General features: G+C 40.4%; 1 long non-coding RNA gene across 1 annotated transcript in view; it reads left to right on the forward strand.

Annotated features, from left to right (window-relative positions):
- The first annotated feature begins 10,956 nt into the window (after positions 1-10,956).
- LOC120224112 overlaps positions 10,957-15,820 on the forward strand; it is an 11,749-nt gene continuing 6,885 nt past the window's right edge. The window contains exon 1 of the long non-coding RNA XR_005526462.1: positions 10,957-10,995. This is a non-coding gene — a long non-coding RNA (uncharacterized LOC120224112). The remainder of the gene's footprint in view (positions 10,996-15,820) is intronic.

Consider the following 15,820-nt stretch of genomic DNA (forward strand, 5'->3'; position numbering starts at 1 on the left):
CCTTGAGATGTGCCTTCATATACCATGCACACAAATACAACTACACAATCATATGTGAAATTATGAATTGCATATTTCTCTCTGACCCTTTTCCAACTCTGACTCTTATTTGAGCTAGATACTACTTTTCCTGAGGTACAGTCTAATATCCTGATTTTAAAAATGGCGAGACTGAGGTTTCAATAGATCAGGCGTTATGCTCAAAGCCACAAAATCAGTTGGTGGCAGAGCAAAGGCTTCAGCTCAGGTCCTTTGAGTCCTGAGCTCAAATTCTCCCCTGTTCGACTTTGAGTCAGCAGCCCCCAGACACCATTCAAGCCGAAACGGGATGGCTCTCCACAGGCATGTGGGCAAGAGGATTTCTTCCAGGCATGAGAGTTGGAACTGAATGACAGGTCACCCCTTCTTCTAGATCTATGTCCCCAGGAGACACTGAGTCCTTGACTCTGTCCTGAAATCTACAATGGAATTAAGTTTCCTGCTGCAAACTTTGAACAGTAATTGGTATTATAAGCAGGAAGCATAACAATGAAAGGCATTTAAACCTCCTGTTGTTAAGAATCTTTAGGTCAATAGCAGCATTTTAAAATCAATTTGAGGGTTTGCTGGAAGATACAGAAGAGAAACTACAATCAACGTAATAAGGTTAGATAACCCTAGTCATGTTAATAGCTACCTAAAGCTTGACATCAATCCTTTACATCGATTCTCACTTACAGTTTAAAAAAAAAAAGAAAGAAAAAGAAAAAAATTAGGAAAGACAAGCATAATACATAATCTCACTGAAGCATCAAATTAGTATAAATAATGATTAAGAATAATTGCTGCTGTTACTGGAGAACACGTTGAAAATGAGGTTTCCAAGATATCTGCTGACAATGAGGAGAGGCTCTGGCAGTTTTGGAATTCAGAGAAGGGAAAGATTAATTGGTGGTGTAAAAGTACACCTGCGATAGGGAAAGTGGAGCTCAGAGAGCTGGATAGAGGGTCAGATTCCTCCTCACAAGGGAGGAGCTGCTTCCTCATTCACGTTGGCAGGACTGGCGCCACCTAGTGCTTGGCACTGTGCTGGGCATGGCAGGGGATACAAAGAAGATGAGATTACATCTTGGTGTGGTCATAAAGATGGTATAATAATAAAAAGAAAGATGGATATAGAGTCAAAATCCTGTGTGTGCATCCTACCCTACCAGTTACAAGCTCTGAATCTTTTGGATTCTCCTCTCAGTCTCCGTTTCCGTACCTGTCCAAAGCAATAATAATGCCTACTTGCAGAGTTGTGAGGGGAACCCCATAACTTGTGTATAATGATCCCACAAAATGGCACATAATTTTTTTTCTCCTGAGGATAAGCAAATTGCTCAGAGCCAAATAACCAGTCAGTGGAGACTACGTTTCAAACCCATGTTATCCTTATCTTGGCGACCAAGTTCCTGAACACTACGCATACGTCATGGTCTCGGCAATTACATAGATAACCCAGGGGCTCCATGCACACCATGGACACATTTGCCATCCCCTCACTCCTACACATGTTCATTCTGGCAGCCCAGGTTTTTAAACTGCAGGTACCATGAGATTAAGTGGGTAGAATTTGCTGAGTGAATACAATTTTAGCCAAAAGGAGATAAAGGAAATGAATTGTGAATAAGACCGTCATAGATAAATGTATGGTATTCATCTAGTTATTTCAAATACTGACAAATGCCTGGGACCCATCATGAAACTATAAGCCAAGTGAGGGCAGGAACTATGCTTGATTTTGCTTACCTCTCTATTCCCTATGTATAGTACTGGTAGTACTCAGCAAAAATTATCTGAATGAATGAATGAATGAATGAATGAATGAATGAATTTAAAAAGGCATTAACGAGGGGCGCCTGGGTGGCTCAGTCAGTTAAATGTCCGACTTCGGCCCAGGTCATAATCTCATGGTTCATGGGTTCGAGCCCCGCGTCGGGCTCTGTGCTGACAGCTAGCTCAGAGCCTGGAGCCTGCTTCACATTCTGTGTCTCCTTCTCTCTCTGACCCTCCCCTGCTCATGCTGCCTCTCCCTCTCTCAGAAATAAAAAAAAAAAATTAAAAAGGCATTAATGAATATTCCTTCAGGATTTTTGAAAAACCCTGGTTAATTACAACATAGCTACTTAACCTGCCTTTTTCTTAAAAGTGAGAACTTTTGAGGACAATAGAAGTTCTCAGTTTGCTCATGGAAATGCCAGAGCTTGCCAAAAACTAGTCATCTGACGCCTGGTTGAGAATATTTAGATCCACGGGCACATTTATTGGCTTACAGAGGGGAAGACAGTGGAATGGGCTGCTTCACAACAGAAACCATCAGAGAGCTACAGAGGTCAGCCTTGAATATATTGGGTTCATTTTTTATATCTCCCTTGTTAATTTTGACTGATGGAGATGAAAACTCTTTTGGATCTCTCTGGAGTCTTCCGTCCAAGTGTGTTCTGACTGACATACTACAGAATTGCTGCTGATTAGTATGTGAAGGCATATTCAACAAAGGTCAGTTAAGTCTAAAACACAACTGGGTTTATGAGGTGTTTCTCCTTGTTTTCTTGTTTTTTTGTTTTTGTTTTTTTCTTTTTCTTTTCGGGTTAGGCTGAGGCTGCTCTTCTGATACGTGGGTGTTTGCAAATATTAAAGCTAACTCTCAAACCTGCTTCCGGATTTTTGGTAGGGATAGCAACTGCATGCCAAACTTTCAACTATCTGTTTATTCCCACATACTTTCAATCACTCATTTACTCAGACATTTATCTATCCATTAATTCCCTCTTCCATTCATTATTATAAATGTTTGTTCAGTGACTTGCAAAACGTATAAGCCGCTGACCTAAATGTTCAAGTTTGTCTGCAGTGAAATGCTTTACAACACATCTCCAAGAGCTTATTAGAGATCCCGAATGCACATTAAATGCAACATGTCTAAAAGAGTATTTTTGCATTTCAATCCTGCTTCCTTTCCTATGATCCTTATTTCGGTTATTGACACACCAGTCCTACTGCCATTTGTAACAATAACCTTGGAGTTATTTTTCACTTTCTTTTCCACGCATCATACAATTAGTTTTAAAATTTTGCTGACCTCTCACATTGACATGATTTTTTCAAGCGCTGAGTAGCACCTACTGCTGCATGGCTCAATATATATAATGGAGAGTGTCAAAGGTCATTTTTTAAAAAAAAAAATTTTGATGATTATTTATTTTTGAGAAGCAGTGAGAGACAGAGAACAAGGAAGGGAGGGGAAGAGACAGAGTGAAACACATAATCCGAAGCAGGCTCCAGGCTCTGAACTGTCACACAGAGCCCAAGGCGGGGCTCGGACCCACAGACCGTGAGATCATGACCTGAGCCGAAGTCGGACGTTCAACCAACTGAGACACCCAGGTGCCTCTCGAAGGTCATGTTTATAGCATCCCTGTGTTCATGGGTTTTGAGAACAAGACCGCCATTTAATCTGTGGAGAAAACTATCTGACAAGCAAAGTTACAAAGTTGAATTTATTGTAAGTAATAAAGAGTTTGCTGGGCGGACGATGGAAAGTATGGATTTCAAAGAGTGGCAGACTTTTCAAAGTATTCAGAGGGTCGATGTAAGGGGAAAGTATCACTGTGGGTGGGACTGTTTGCTTCTCAGCACTCAGGAGTGTGTTCGATGGATGGAGTTCTCAGCTGGTTCACGGTCCGATATGAGGGAAGTGCAAATGATATTATTCACTGAGGTGTGCTGCCTCTGATTTGTCAAATATATTTAAAATATGTTCTGGGAATTTCAAAGCTACAGAACTGCCTCAATCAATTAAGGAAGTTTGGGGCCGCTTTTGGTGAAGAGTGGTTACAAAATAATCAGTCTTTTCCTATGCATACGGAATTTAAAAAAGAATTCTCGTGAGCTATCCTTTAATAGCCTACCACTTCCGTTTAAAGTAAAAGCCAAAACTCTCACAGCAGTTTACAGGATTCTATACAATCTGTTCCCATCCACCCTACAGTCCATTTACTCCGCAACCTTATCTCCTGCTATTCAGCCCTGTGCAAATTACACTTCAGTTACCCTGTTCTACTCATAGTCCACGTTTCCACCCTAGGACTTATAGATCAGCTTGCGGGAATGTCATTCTCCCAAATATCAGTGTGAATCAATCCTTGTGTCCTCAGGTCTTTGGTTAAATTGTACCTTCATCTTCTTAGGGACCAGTCCTGAACGCCACCCACTTTACTCTTTAACATTGCAACCCTACTCCTCCACTCCCCTTGATTTATTTTTATCTAAAGTATGTCATCATTTGACATAACACACACACAAACACACACATGCACATACAAGTGCACCTATACATACACATGTGTTTTAATTATTGATTTAGTTTATCTCTTTACACCAGAATATGAGGTTCATGAGGGGCAGAATTTTTTTTTAAAGTACTTTCTCTATCTTCTAGAATAATTAATACCTGATCCACAGGATTTGATACATATTCATTAACTCAATTTCTCATCTGCTAAGAGTCCCCCACATAGTTTGTCCACCTTTGACTGCCCCTGACACTTTCACAACATCTCTTCTTTGCATTGTTATCAGTGCCATTGTGTTAAGAAACCAACCGGCTGCCTTAAATCTTATTTGTAAAGGAAAGGAGGGAAGAGATGTGGCAGAGCTTGAAAGAGAAGGAAAAGATGAAAGGAAAAATGGAATTTGGATAATGGCACTCTTTGCTTAAAATAATTCAGTGCTTCCCCACTTGCATTTAGGAATAGTTAAAAATTACTCATTGTGGCTTGTAATGTGCCTCAACTAGTATTTCTACACTTATCTCTAGTCTCCTTCCATTCATTGCTTTTCTCCTTTATGTGGATTCTCTAAACATGCCTTGTACTTGTATGCCTTATGGCTTCATTTATGCGGTTACCTCCTTGTAAAATTTCAATCTTTAGGATGCACTGAATGAATACTTCAAGGTCTAACTTAAAAGCTACCAATTCTGTGAGGATTTGCCAGATTCCTGCTAAATCTATTTAATCTCTTCATCCTTCTCCCCAGTGCTGCATGACCATGACTCTCAAAGAATTTAACTTATGGTAATAGCTTCTGACTCTTCACAAAACTCTCAACTAACTGAAGGTGAAATCACACCATCACCTAGTCATCATCATGTTCCCATGAAAAAAGAAGGAGTTTTCATTACCAGCATAGCACCTAGCAAAGAAAAGATGCTCTATAGAGCTTTCCTGAATAAATGGATAACTTTATAGTAACTTTAAAGAACAAAACTACTATATATTCTGAATAATAGCTAATTAGAATTGGGGCTTCATATGTACTGGGCATTTTGTAAGTTTCAACCTATGTAGTCTTTCAGTCACCCCCATAAAATATCACCATCTCTTTTTATAACAAAGTTTACTGAATCACACATAAATCAAATGACGCTCTCAAGCACACTGCTTTTAAGTAGCAAAGCTGGGCTGAAATCCACACAATTTACTTCTACATTATTCTCTCTGAACCATTTACTACACAGCCTTTCCACCAAGTGGAGACCCAAAGAGGTGGGCAAAGACTGGTTTGACTATTCCATGCCTGAGTGACTGTGGGCAGGCTATTTAATCTTATGAAATCTAAGTTTTGCATTGGTGATGTAAAAATAACGATATGTAATTTGCAGGGTTGCTGCAATAACTCAGATCAATAATGGACATGAAGCTTCCATCCCTTTCCCTGGTGGCTTGCATGGCACTAATAGAGAAGCTGACTTATTGGCTAGGTTTACACTTGCCTTGATAACTTATGGCCCATTAAAGTAATGCAGCACCAAGTCGATACTCTTATAGAGTTTCTAAAATCCACCCCATTTTCCTTCAATTCAGGTCAGCAGAAAAGACTTAATTTTTTCTCCATGAGAGTTCTATAGAAGAGTAAGATGAGTCATCACCCTGTGGCTGGAGCTCAGTGTAGAAAGGTCGCGTTGAACTCCTTGCCGATGCCTATTCATGTATGTTATGTGGCTCCTTGCACTGGGAAATGTTAACTGCACCTGAGAAATAAACCAGCAACATAGTTCTGACCCCCTCTTCAAAAGAGAAGGCAACAAGCCAAAGTTGTCCAAATGGTAGGCAGGGAAGAGAGAAAGAGAGGGAAATTATACTATTGATTCATTACTGAGAACTAATGACGATGCCTTATGTTTTTGTAGCATTTACAGTTTACAAATAATTTTATATGGGTGCAATATCCTCCTTCCAATCCTGGTCAGGGTCAATGACCCATCTTTTTAACTTAAAGAGGATCTAATAAATGGCATGTTGACAGACACTCGTTAGCAAAAATCCCAACTCAGCATAGACATCTTCAGGTCTTTGTCCTAGGGACCCTTTTACTTTTGCCATTCCAAGCACAAGATGGCAGAGTTCGTGAAATAAATGCCTTATTAGAACAGCTGGCACCGGAATTTCCCCTGGGATTATATTATTATGGGAAAATACATCATGATTTAAAAAGAAAAAAAACCTTGGAGAAGATAAAAGTCTAAGGGAAAGCATGGACCAAGGTGAAGTTTAGGGAGAGACAATAAGAATGATACTTGTTTGCATCCATTCCTCTTGGTTTTTGTCATTAGCTTATTTTAGTAGTCATACATAGGAACAGAAAAGTTAACCTTTTATATGATCATGAATAGACTGATGGCTATAAAGATATAAACCTAGACATTACTGATGTTGATGACTGCACAAATGTAGCTTCCCTCATCAATGAAATCTATTTTTATATTTTACAAAGTAAAACAACTCAAAATACCCAGAGGTCTATGGAAAAGCAGAATGCATCCAGATGGCCCAGGTAAGAAAAAGACAGGAAGAAGAGATGAGTTTGTCCAGGCTTGAATTGAATGTCTCTGAAATAGATTTGTCAATGTTCTCTCTGACAGTAAGGGGCCATCAGCTTTCCCCAACTTAATTTCACTTCCTGCTGTTTGGACTAGAATGGAGTAACAGTATAATTATTTTCTTTTCATTATAATCTTGGCCATCAAGGGTCACTCACCCCAGAACTCCCAGTCATAAGTATTGTTTTAAACACAGTCCTGGATCTGGTGTCAAGAGATGTGGGTTTAAATTCTGCCTCTGACACCTAGTGTAAACTTAGATGATTCACTTCACCTTACAAGGTTCTCATCATATCTCTAAGAGTTCTGGAGTTTTAGCTATATTTCAGATGTTTGTATGTGAGTGAAAGACTGGAGTTCTGAGTCTGTTGGGAGTTTACTTCATTAAGCCAATAGGCAGAAAGCTTTCTTAAGCCAGCCAATATCTACCCTTTTAGGAAAGAGAAAGGACAGGGGAGAAAGAATACTTAGAAATGTGTATCCCAGAGCAATGATCCAGCATCAGCATCTCCCAAGGCCTGTTAGAAATGCAAATTGTCAGGACCCACCCCAGACCTAGTCAGTTGTGACTTCTGGGGGTGGAGCTCCATACCTGTGTTGTATGAAGCTTTCCATGCAATTCTGATACTCATTAAAGTGTGAGAACCACAGTCCTAGAACCAGGGTGAAATAAGAAGTGAGCCCATGCTCTCTCTGAGTTTGGTTCCTTTACCCACTCCCTGGGACTCACACCTGGCACACAGGGGTGCAGCCAGACACTGGAAGAGCACCTAATCCAGTGTTTCTCGTCTCTTGTTCCCTCTTTATGAGCCTAAAGAGTACTATGCCCACCTTTGGTGTTTGCTAAATATGCGCTAAACTGTACCAGAAAGCAAATTAGTTCAGTAGTCTATAATACTGCTTTGTTTTCTGAGTATTCTTACCAGGACATTCTTGCATGCTCATCCTAGGGGACCATGACCTTCTCCTTATTCCCAACCCCCAAATTTACATGTATATTCCGTACACTCTGCAATGTGCCCATATATTCTTTCTCACTTCATAGTCACCACTACCTTTCAAGATGCTAGAATCTGCCAGCCCAGCTCCATCCCAATGAATCATCCAGATACCTGTAGGCTTTTTTATGTTCTCTCAAATCAGTTCAATGTAAGTGTGGGTAAATTTTAGGAGCATACTCTACCTGCAAAGGTGGTTTGGCAATACTTACCTACTTTCTGTGTCAGAGTACACAGAAACTATCAGAAGTATTTTCTGCATGTTTGTTCAGGTTCACCATTTAGTTAGTTATCACCACACTTGGGCTATTTATTAGTTTCTATGCCATAGAAGCTTCTATAGTAGCTCATTTGTGGCAAATCTAGTCTCACTTGACTGCACTTCCCTTCTGCATGGAAATTGCTAATGAGAGTAAAAAGGCCCAAAACCTGACTCATAAATAAGACGCAAACTCTTAGGAAAAAAAAAAAAATCATACCAGTCTTACTGAGAACTACTGCTAGATTTCATATTTCAAAAAGGAAATGTGTGAAAAGAAAGCTGATGTTAGGAATTATCAATTTATACTGTTTATTGTTCTTCTATACTTTGCTATACTATAATGCTATTTCCAAATTTCCAAATATTTTACCAAATGAAGCAATTTTGCCTGAGTCATTCAGTATGGCCAGCTGGTCACTGAGGGGAGGAATGACAATGGCTGGCCTCAGTTTCCCAGCACCTTGGTCTGTGGGGACGGTGCTGTAATCAACCACCCTGTTTTACAGAAAAGGACATCAGTCACAAAGAAAATAAAGGTGCCCAACACTAAAAATCACCGTGGAGTATGCAGTAGCTTCAGACCACCCAAGAAAATGGGTTTTAGAATTAGCTTCCGATCCTATGATTGGTACAGAAATCTGAGATGAGTTTAGGGAACCTGTCCCTCTAAGTATTCTTCTAGATCCTGCTGTACGTACACAATACAGATGACTGGGCCCTTTCCTTGATCTCCCACTTTCATTCTAGTTCCTTTCTGTGGGACTGTGGGATCAGAGTCATTCACTCAGGCTTTGCCCACTTCCCTGGAGCTCATAGGTCCGGAACTTCACACTGAGGGCTAGAGCTCAGATGCTGCCACTTAGAGCAATGTGATTTTTTTTTTTTAATGGCCTATACCTCAAAACAGACTCCGTTGGATGTCAAAGCTTGTCCCGACTAAACACAAGTCTCCAAATCCCTCAGGATGCAGCCCGGTGTCATGTCGCCTCTGCCCACCATCCTGCAGTGGACCCTTCTGCCATGACTGAGCACATCACAGGTTTCCCTCTGCAGCCTAGCCAAGAATCCACTCAAATGACATAATTTGCAGTGACCAGTGCTGTTGCTCAAAGAAAGCTTTCAGGGGCGTCTGGGTGGCTCAGTCGGTTAAGCAGTTAAGCGTCCAACTTTGGCTCAGGTCGTGATCTCACAGTTTGTGGGTTTGAGCCCCGCATCAGGCTCTGTGCTGACAGCTAGCTCAGAGCCTGGAGCCTGCTTCACATTCTTTGTCTCCCTCTTTCTCTGCCCCTCTCCCACTCATGCTCTGTCTCTTTCTCAAAAATAAATAAGCATTAAAATTTTTTTAAAAAGAAAGCTTTCATTTTCTTCTCCTGATATTTTCTCTTTTAAAACACAGGAATACAACAGATTGGAAAAATTTTCAGTGCTTTGTGATAAGCCTACGATAGTATTTTCTAATAAAGGTACACCAATGAAAGGAAGAAAAAGTGACCAAAAATTCAGATCCAAAAGAATTGTTGCTTGCAATATGCCCTTACCTTTTAATGAAAGAAAAGATCAAGTGTTCCAACGATATCCTCACTCCTTCAGGGTAAAAGCCCACAAAAAATAGCTCTGCCGAGAGAATAATTAATGAATGTTACTCATTGGCCTCTAATGACTGCATTTCAGCGCAGTTATAAGCATTTTCAATCATGGGCTTATTTCTCAGTACTACCAGTTTCAAAAGCCAGTCCAGTGTTTTGCGAAATGCTGGGCAGGATGGTGCCCATACTGCCTGGATATTAAGAGATCTTGGTCTTTATTCCTACTTGGCTCCAAATTCTGTGTTACTTCCTCATTTTGAGACTTTAAATGAAGATGAAGTGGAACAGGCAAACAGGGGCCAGATGACAAGAGCTTTGTATGCCATACTATGATGTCTCACATTTATCTTCTGTGTAATCATCAAAGAGATTTACTGAGAAGTTTTAAGCAGTGAAGATTTTTGAGGAAAAACGCTGCCAGCTGGGTGGGACTGTACTGTTAGGGAGCAGGCATGAAAGCAGGGAGGCCAGTGAGAAAGATGGTAGATGTTCCAGAGACAAGAGATGATGAGATTTAAACCAGTGATGGTGGCAGAGTTGACACTTGGGCAATGCATCAAAATGAGTGATCAGTGAACATTTGTGGAATGAAGAGAGGAAGGATGGAATGTAGGAAGGAAGGAGGGAGGAAGTGAAGGGAGAAGAGGGAGGGAAGGGAGAGGAAGAAGAGGAGAAGACAGGAGAGGATAGGAGCTGAAAATAGAAATTTTCCCGGGTAGTGAAATGACAGTGACCATATATAATCTTTAAAAATCTTGTTCTTTTTTTTTTTTTTTAAACGTTTCTGTATCTTTGAGAGAGAAAGACAGGCCATGAGTGGAGGAGGGGCAGAGGGAGGGAGACACAGAATCTGAAGCAGGCTCCAGGCTCTGAGCTGTCAGCACAGAGCCCAATGCGGGGCTCGAACCCAAGAACCGTGAGATCACAACCTGAGCCAAAGTTGGACGCTTAACCTACTGAGCCACCCAGGCGCCCCTAATAATCTTGTTCTACAGCGGCAATTCTCAACCAAGTGGCATATTAAAATCATTTGAGTAACCTAAAAAAACCCTTGATGTCATGACTATATTCCAAACTAATTAAATTAGAATCTCTAGGGGTGGACCCCAGGCCTCAGTTTTTAAATGCTCCCCAGTGACTTGAACATGCAGCCAGGGCTGAAAATCAGTGTTCTATAGACTGTCTGTCTCTAGAATCAATCTCTGCCTCATACTCAGTTGCCATGGAAATTTATCTCCCAGCTGGGTGAGTGTTGTCCAACCTCCAGGTTACTTTCAAACCTAAAAATAACTGATACTTTTCAATCACTGGAATAATAAAATTATTTTATGATCCACAGTGAAATGAAAAGTATTGCAATAGGGCCCACTCTTCCTCTCTGAGCACATGCATTCAGGTGTGCTCAGCGTTCTCTCCTGGTGGGCTCCAAGTCTAGCTAGACACCAAACAGAACCAGAAAAGCCACTCAACATTTACTCTTTCTTGCTGCATAGGATCACCTCTAAGGGTTTATCCAGATATTGCTTATTTATGACTCAGTCGCAGTGTGGTGGAAGAAATACGCACAAAAGGCATGTAAAGCTTCAGTCTGTGTTTTGTCTCTGCCATTTATTAGCTGCTGAGACACTGGGCAAATCACTTAACCTGCTGGAGATTCAGTTTCCTTATCTGTATAATAGGGACACTAAGACTTCAATCAAAATCTTTTCTTGAATTTAGGATGAGATAAAATGTATCACTTTGTAAATTTCAACTGTCATCCAATATCTGTAACAATAATAGGTGTTTCATGTCTCTGGTGACATCAACAAACATGACACATAATTTTAAGATTAAAAGTAATTTATGCGATATCTTTCCTTTATTCTACCAGGTTTCTAAATACTAACATCCAAGGGCTCCCTTTTCCCTCAAAGTGCAGTCTTCAGCAATAATTTGGGTTGGATGACTTGTCACATTTTTCTAGGGATTGAAGGCAATGTTCAGACTCAGTCTTGCTAGGGAGTAATCCCTGATAATGAAGTCAAGTCCCAAGAAGATCCCCTCAGTAACAAATTATACCATCTATGCACTGGGGTTTGTTGGCTGAAATGGCTGGGCCACTCATGTTCTTGCAGGAAGTGTAACTATATCATGAAATCACCGCCATTCTTGAGCCACTTCCTATGCGTGATCCTTACAATTGACAAGTGTGCCTCAGTATTGTTACAGATGCTCTGTTACTTAAAAAGCAAACTTGAGGAGAGATAAAAGAGCAAAACAATTCATTTTCAATCTAATTAAAGTCATTATAAACAGCCTCCCGGTGCTTAACCTTTTTTCCTCCAAAATCCCAATCTTTCAGCTGAATGCTCAGATCTGGAGCTTCATTGAGGTTTTTCTTAATTGCCTTTCCATCACTAATGGGATTCACTTCATTATTACCTCTGCCAAAAGCTGCCTCCAACTTTCAGCCCCCATGCTGAGTCATTTACATGCCTATTTATAATGCACATTTTCACTAAATGGTGAAGTCACACACCACCTCAAAGTTTAGGAAGCTAAATTGGACTGTGGCCTCTTTAACTGGAAAGCACTGACTTAAATTATATTTCCTTACATATCTATAAACTATCTCTCTCCAAACTTTTCCCTCTTTCCTTCCCTGATTCCTTTCTTCCCTCCTTGTCTCCCTCCTCACTTGTTCTTTCACAGGCACTTCCTTACAGTAATCTTACTATTTCACAGAGTAATCTTACTATTTCAACCATATCTGTGACCACCTGATCACTATTTTTATTGAGCAACTACCTTACCACCTGATTGTTATTTAACCCCAACAAAGGCCTATGAACTAGATTTAATGGTCCCAACTTAAAGGCAAAGAAATTGAAGGCTGAGAGAGAAAAATACAGTGAGAAAGAACATGGAGTTTACGATGACCAAAGTAGAATTTGAACCCAGACCTCAACCTTTACAAAGAACTGAGACCATAAAAATCATGCCTAAACACAGAAAGGTAACTACCCAGAGAGGGGCGTGCTTGTCCAAGGTCTTTCAATGATTCATTGGAGGACGTCCAGCAAAAACCCAAACCTACCACTCCCACTGCCATTTTTTTCCACCCCTCTTTCACCAAATGTCCTGGGATAGAACATTGAGTAAGCTGTATTACAATCTATTCAAAGAGAGTGAGTTGGCACTGGGAGTAGGTTGAGAATGGGGACAGATTCTTACCTAGTGCTAGGAAGAGGGCAGCCAGTGCTAGGTGGGATTGTAATCATTTTTGTTGGTTTGCTGGTTTGTTGGCACAAGGTTATGGAGTCATCATCTAATGAATTCTGTTTTCTCTGTGAACTAAGAGGGAGACTTCCTTTGTTGCATGAGAACAGGACTGTTGGGGTAGGGACTTTGAGGAGAATATGGAAACTGGTTTTTTGTTGTTGTTGTTGTTTGGTTTTTTATTTTTTGTTTGGGTTTGGGTTTTTTTTTTTTTTTTTTTTTTTTGAAACTGGAGATACTCAACATCACTTTAGGTGGTTTCTGATCCAATGTCTACCAAAGCTTGACTGGCCATGCATGTGTATATGACCCTGCTCCTGCCCACTCTCTGTCCTCTGGATTGCTGTTTCTGTGCCCCAGGGGATAGATGACACCTGTAGTACTGGTCCTGACTTGTCCTCTGGCTTTTGGTTGAGTCTTGCCAATGGGGGATGCTGACAGGAAATAAGGGAACTGGTGGAGGAAGAAATGGGGTGTTTTCACCCTCTTCTGTTCCTGCTGTGAAATCACATCTCAATCAGATACCCTAGGAGGGTAAGAAATTCCCAACTTGCTAGTTTCTGAGTGTCATTCTCTTATTTTCCTCTCCATCCTTTTTCTGTTCCCGTAAACTCACCTAACCTTCTGTAAGTGGTTTCTACATTAAAGCCTCTTCACTTGAACAATTAAAGGTGAATTTTGTGTCCTACTGACAAGCTGAGTGATATATCAGGTGAAGGAAGAGTGAGAGATAAATTGAGAAGGGGTTGATGTTCAAGAACCATCTGCCTTTCAGTGTGGTGGGTAGAGGATGGCCCTGTAATAGACAGAGATTAGACTTAGGCAGAAGCCAGAGACAAAGAGCTTATATGTCATGCTAGGGTGTTTCTACACAACAACACAGAAAAAATGCACATATTAAATAACAATAAAAAAGGATTTAAAATATGTACATTATAATTTTAACTGTGTTGCACCTAGCAAAAAGAATATAATTAAATATGTCAAAATGATAAATATATCAAAATAGGCCTGTCTTAAGGCTTTTGCAATATAGGGATTTTTTTTTCTTCTCTATTTGTCTAACTTTCTTAAATTGGTTATGTTTATTTTATGAATTTTAAAACACACTTTTTACAAGTGAATATCTGAATAGCTCAATATTTGGAATTCTCTTGGGAACACTAAATGGAATGCTTATTCCTCACTCTTTTTCAGACTTCCTCACAGCATGGGCAATTCTTGCAAATGGACAGTTCTGCAACTGTCCACACCAGACCATCTAGTGGGCTATGGATAGGGAACGTTCCATAGGGGAGCGCAGGAGGACAGACTTTTTCTATACAAAGATGGCCTCTGACTTTCCAAACAAAGGTCCCTGAAAACAGGATGCTTCACTAATAATTCTAAAATGAAGGTATGTCAGGGAACAAACCATTTCTTGAGAAGCGATTTCACTGTGCTGACAACTTCTGAGCACGTTCTTAGGAAAAGAGACAGCTATCCGGGGTGGGCCTGGGTGGCTCAGGTGGTGAAGCATCTGACCTTTCATCTCAGCTCAGGTCATGATCTCACAGTCCGTGAGTTTGAGCCCTGTATTGGGATTCTTTGTCTCCTCTGTCTCTCTTTTCCCTTCCTCCCTTTGCTTTCTCTCTCTCTCACTCTCTCTTTCTCAAAAATAAACAAAAACAAACAAATAAACAAACAAACATACATACATAAAAAACAAAGAAGAGACAGCAGTCCATAACACAGGAATGTAGCATGGTCAGGTAGGCGAACTTGTTATGACATGTGGGGGTGAGTAATGGGTGTGGGGAGTGCTCATCCTAGGGCAGTACAAGAAGATAAGGTTTCAACCAAAGGACATTATCTATCATGGTGGCACTGGTGGCAGTAGTGCTAACAATGACCATAAGAACAAGACTTCCATATATTGAAAGTCTATGACCACCATTTTCTTGGTTCAAAAAATGACATTGCTTTTAGTTTTCAAACAAAGAAAAAAACAACTGTCTTACAATCAATGTGTAAATTGAATTCTGCACTGTTTCTGTGTGCCTAAAAACCTTGAGAATGACTTCCCACATCTAAGAATCAAGGGAGTGTAGTGAGCCCAAAACTGTGCTAAGTCTCTAACATATGACTCTTGCTATTATAGTACATAATGCTATTATTCTTACTTTACAGGTGGGAAAACAGGCTGGGTGAGCATAGTGTGGTCACTGAAGACATGGTTAGAAGTAGCAGGGCTGAGATCCCAACCTTGGAGCATTCAACTCTAATGTCTGGGATTTAATCACATTTAGCCATTGACTATAGAGGGATAGAGAGCTTTAGGTAAGATATGACTTAAGATCACACTTTTAATGGTCCTTGTTCTGTTTTACCAATCGTCCTTAATAACTACTTTGTAGAGTTGCTCACAAAGAGAGGTTAATTTGTAGCCTAAGGCATGCTGATTTGAATTTCTGGTACTAGTGTCTGTCACTGTGGACTAACACATTTGTAGTCTGACCTTATACATCATTCTTTCTGTGTTTGGTTAATGTGAATCCGTCCATGAGAGGAGCTACCTTCACAATGAACTCAGGTAGGTACCTCTTGGAATCTCCTTCCTCCTGCCCCCTCATGGCATCTTAAAAAAAATTTTTTTTAATGTTTATTTATTTTTGAGAGAGAGAGAGAGAGAGTGTGTGAGCAGGGGGGTGGCAGAGAGAGATGGAGACACAGATTAGAAGCAGACTTCAGGCTCTGAACTGTCAGTACAGAGCCCAGTGTGGGTTTCAAACTCATAAACCATGAGATCATGACCTGAGCTGAAGTCAGA

The sequence above is a fragment of the Hyaena hyaena genome, unplaced genomic scaffold, assembly GCF_003009895.1.
Source record: "Hyaena hyaena isolate Hyena2069 unplaced genomic scaffold, ASM300989v1 scaffold_1109, whole genome shotgun sequence".
In the NCBI taxonomy this organism is placed as follows: domain Eukaryota; kingdom Metazoa; phylum Chordata; class Mammalia; order Carnivora; family Hyaenidae; genus Hyaena; species Hyaena hyaena.